Source organism: Lipotes vexillifer, unplaced genomic scaffold (assembly GCF_000442215.2).
Source record: "Lipotes vexillifer unplaced genomic scaffold, Lipotes_vexillifer_v1.1 scaffold230, whole genome shotgun sequence".
Lineage (NCBI taxonomy): Eukaryota > Metazoa > Chordata > Mammalia > Artiodactyla > Lipotidae > Lipotes > Lipotes vexillifer.
The window spans coordinates 1,084,373-1,089,567 of record NW_006775143.1 but is presented as its reverse complement, the minus strand read 5'-3'; positions in this window follow the sequence as shown (position 1 = coordinate 1,089,567).

The following is a 5,195-nucleotide window of genomic DNA, read 5'->3' as shown; positions in this document are numbered from 1 at the left end:
GGGAAAGAGAAGAGTAAGCAGAAAATTGCCATATCAGGGGATACAAGTAGTGGAAGAGCAAGGGTAGTGAGTTATGGGGCCACAGAAAGGAGTATATTGGTCAAATGCAGAAATAATTAAGGCTTCCTAGAGGCAGTGTCTTCTAGCCAGAGGCCTAAAGTATGAGCATGAGTTAGCCAGACAAACAGGGTTTGGAAAAACATTCCAGGTAAAGGGAACAGTATGTCCAGACCCTATGGCACATTTAAGAAAAGAAAGCAGGTTCTTTCTGGCAGTACTATATGGGACTGCTGTGGACTGAGTGTTTCTGTCCTGCTAAAATTCATATCTTAAAGCCCTAATGCCCAGTGTGACAGTATTTGGAGGTGGTCCCTTTGGGAGGTAATTAAGTATAGATGAGGTCATGAGGGTAGAGTCTCCATGATGGAGACTAGGACCGTCATGGAGACGTGATGGGATTAGGACCCTTAGAAGAAGATGAAGAGACCAGAGAGCTCTCTCTTTCTGTCATTTGAGGATACAGCAAGAAGGCAGCAGCCTTCAAGCCAGGAAGAGGGCTCTCACCAGAACCTGACCATGTTGGCCCCCTCATCTTGGACTTCCAGCCCCCAGAACTGCAAGAAATTGTTTGTTGTTTAAGCCACCCAGTGTATGGTATTTGTTACAGTAACCTGAGCTGGCTGAGACAGGTACGATGAGAAAAACGTCAGGAGGTGAGCCTGGAGTAGTGACCGCAGACCAAAACATGAAATTCCTTGTAAGTCCTGTCAGTATAGTCTTTACACAAACAGAACTAGAGGACCTTTGCAGACTATTAGAGCTCACTTTTTAATGCTGCTTGCTGCATAGACTTCACCCCTGCTATAACAACATCTCTGCTGGGGCCTAGGACTCAGTCATGCACTCCAAATCCCCATTCCAGTAACTGAGATTCTACCTTGATCTGAGCAAGCCCAATCCTGCACCCCTATTTTGCTTCCAGCATCCAGGTCTCGATTGTCAGTGTTTGAATCCCAGCCAAGAACAAGTTCCAAGCATCTGAAGTCTCCTCTCAGTCTAGGGTTCTACCTTTCTCTTTCTGAACCTAACAGAATTGGAGGCCTTTTCCTGAACCTGAGACCATACTGGTTCATACTGCATACCCATGGAATTTTTTACCTCCTTCTCATCATCGGCTCAGCAGGATCTCCATTTGAAATCAACTCCCGTCCTGACATTGCATTCTGCCTGCCCGTTAACACCTGCTGGGCAGCCCAGGTATGAACTATGTCCATACTCGGGGCTTCGCTTCATACCTCCATCTACCCCTTGCCTGCTTTTTCTTCTAGCACCAGAAGCTGAATCCAACTCTATAGGCCTTTGAATGTCATTTCTAGTCTCTATTCACTGCATCTAACCTGGCTTGACCGTGGTGTTTCTAACTAGCTCTTTCTATAACCGTTATGAAGTTCCACAAGGATAAGTAAAATATTGCCTGAAATGATAGTGGTCAAATACCCAACAGGCGAGAAAGAACAGTAAAATAGAGTAGGTTTGATAATTCATAATGTTTGCAAATTAAGAGAAGGAATGGATTTTGATCTGGTCTAGCAGAGAAGTAAGGTTGCATTAGTTGTTTTGTTTATTTACTCAGCAGAAATTTAGAGGATGACTGCTTTGTGCCAGAAACTGCTTTAGGCTCTGAGATTTTGGCTGCAAACAAGGTAAAGATACACAGAGATTCTAGTCTAGGGGAGAAGGAAAATCTAAGATTTAAATTGTCATCTAGGGTAGACTAAGAGTGTTTTAGTGTGGTAGGAAGGCATGAAATGTATATCAGCAGAAACTGGTTCTTTAGAAGCAACCATTTAAGCATGGTCCACAAATGATGTTTAGGATTTGGGGAATCCTGACACCTATAAGATCCCATTCAGTTCTGAAAACCTCTGTTGTGCCGGGTTCTTTTTGCCAGGAATCCTAAGGCAGAAGGTAGTGAGCAGATAGAAAATACTCCCAGAAGAATTGTTCAAGTTGCTTGCTTAGAAATATGATGCCAAAGGTAGAACCAAAACCAGCAGCAAGGGAGAGGGAGATGGATACAGCAGGAGTGTTTCTACTGTATCTGATGCTATGTTTAGTGACATCTCATCCCTCATGGAGACTCTTTTCTGAACATTTTCTTCCCTTATATATGGAGTATATTATTCAATGATTGTCAACAGTGAGAAATGCATGGAGAGATAAAAAAAGGAGTTGGCCTCTCGGTGACAGTGTATAAGAAATCTATTTCTTATATCAGAGAACCTGGACTCCAAAGAATGGATTCCATAATAACTATCCATCATCTGCACGGGAAGCACAACAAGCCCAAATGCCAGGTTAGCCAGCTACCTGGGCCTCCTCTCCTGTGGAAGAGTGTACTGTCCTTCCTTTCCTCCCAGACCACAAGTATGTTAGTCTAAAGAGAGAGAAGAGGCCTCAGGATCTGCCAAAATGATGCAGTGGATAAGTTTGTTGCTAAACTGAAAGAGATAAGCTTTCTCTTTTAGAACATCAGCTTGTATTGGGCAGGTCTGTCTCTTCCTGAGGGTCTCTCGAAAGGATCTCTCCCTTTCAGATCAAACCCCTTTCTTCTCATTTGAATTTAAGACAAATATTTCACGTGTTTATAAAAATAATAAGTTATCTCTAGGTAATAAGACAGCTGGTAATTTTTATTTTTTTGTTTATCAGTATATTCTAAATAATATTTACTCAGCAAGTAGTCCTTTAAAAAAATACATTTTTCTAAATTTGGTACTAGTGTAAGAGTGTAGATTAGTGTAACCCTCTTGCAGGGCAACTTTAAGACATTCTTAACTATTCAAATGTAGATACTCTTTGTTATTGCAATTCTTTTTCAAGAATATATTCTAAAGAGTACTTCTTAGGAGTGTGCAAAGATATACTTAGAAGAATGTCCATGATAGTATTTACAGAGCAAAACTGGAAATAGCCTAAATGTCTATCCGTAGACAATTCATTAAATAAATGATGACTTTTTCATACAAATACTCTATAACTATTAAAAGAAAATGGTAGATCTATATATGCTGAAATGGAGAGATCACCAAGTTGTTTCATTACATGAAAAAGCACAATGGAGAAGGGAACTTCAGGGATTCTGTTTTATTTCTTGGTCTGGGTCCAGCTGGTTACATCTTAGCATTCAGCTTATAAAAAAATCAGAGTTCTGAACTTAAAATACATGCTTTATATATATTTTTTCTGCATGCACATTATACAAGAAAAATGTTAAAACAATATACAAAATATCATGTAATGCCCTTTGTGATTTCAGAATGGCAAATATTTATATTAAACACCTTGATATTTATACAAATTCTAGGATACACAGACACTATAAACAATGATGATCTCTGGAATGGAGAAAAGAAGTTAGGACATGTAGAATTTTACTTTTGGTTATATTTGTTGCAATTTTTGATTTGTGATAAGAGAAAAAAGTAGTTAAGATTATTTTAAATACTGGTACCCATTCCTGGAAAAAGTAATATAAATCTCTGTCTTCATCACTTGAAGTCAACTATCAAGCCCTGTGGCAGTTTTTCCCTACCAGGTCTATGCTCTCCACTCTAGAATTCATCACTATGTATCTGCAGTGCTCTGCTCTCATTCTTGGTGTACCAGACTCTCTCTGCATTTTTCAAGACCTCCATTCCAAATCTAAGTGGGTGAGCGTCTGTTAAACAGCTGCTGCTTCCAAACTGAGAAAGGGCCACATTGCAAGCAAGAGGCCAGGGCAAGAATCATTCTGGGTGGAAAATGACTTGGCAGGGTCCAGAGCTCTGGGATCCATCTGAGAGGAAACATCATTAATGTTAATCTAACTGAGCTCAGGGTGGAGGAATGGAAGCTATGGATTCTGAAGGGAATGGCTTGAGCTAAGGGTGGGTTTTATTTGACAGAGGCAATGAGGAATCAGTTGCCTGTGCTAAGTGGAGACACTATTATCCTGAACGGATACATGATTTTCAGCTGCCGCCTTTGTTCTGGTGCAGAGGAGCTATACAGAAGCAGTGAAGAGGTGGCGTCCCTGAGCTTCCTAGTGCCAAAGACTGTGGCCAAGTATGGGGTTGGGATTCCCACTGTGGGTCGAGGAATAGCAGGGTTGCATACACAGAACTGTTTATTTTTAGGTTTTGTAGGTATCCCTAAAATCATATCAACTAAATGCCAAAGAGTCCATTCACTGTAGCCTAGTGGTTAAAGGCAAAGGATTTGGGATCAGGCTGACCCATGCATCAATCCTGAATTTTAACACTCTGGCTTTGTGACCTTAAATGAGTATCTAAACTTCAGCGTCTTCATCAATAAAAGGGGAATAATAATATTTATCTTATTGCTGTTTTCGGTGGTTATTAACATTGGTAAGAGACATTTATAGTGATTACCATGTGCTGCAGTACCTACGAGTTATATATAATTATAATAATTTTGCATGAGAGAAAATGGCAAATATAAGGATATGGCTAGAATGAAGAAGAAATGGGATTCAAACACAAGTCTGATGCAGAAACCAGTTTACCTTGAATGCTACTTTGTGCTAGAACCATGTAGTTTAGTCCTATCAAAATGACAGTGTACTGCCAAGATCTCTTGAAAGGAAATATGCTTCCATCATTCTCTCAAAACTATGAAATTAACCCCCCTTTATAGCATTCACTAGGGATCTCAAATGGCTCAAAACATCAATGAAATTCTCAAGGACCAAAAACATTAAGATTGGGGACTCCCCTGGTGGCGCAGTGGTTAAGAATCTGCCTGCCAATGCAGGGGACACGGGTTTGAGCCCTGGTCTGGGAAGATCCCACATGCTGTGGAGCAACTAAGCCCGTGTGCCACAACTACTGAGTCTGCACTCTAGAACCCAATAGCCACAACTACTGAGCCCGAGAGCCACAACTACTAAAACCCACATGCCTAGAGCCCGTGCTCCGCAACAAGAGAACCCACTGCAGTGAGAAGCCCGTGCACTGCAACGAAGAGTAGCCCCTGCTCGCCATAACTAGAGAACGCTGCAGGCAGAAATGAAGACCCACTTTCTTTCTGACCCGCGGCCAGAAAGAAAGAAAGAAAGGAAGGGAGGGAGGGAGGGAGGGAGGGAGGAAGGAAGGAAAGAAAGAAAAGAAAGAAAGAAAGCAAAAACATTAAGA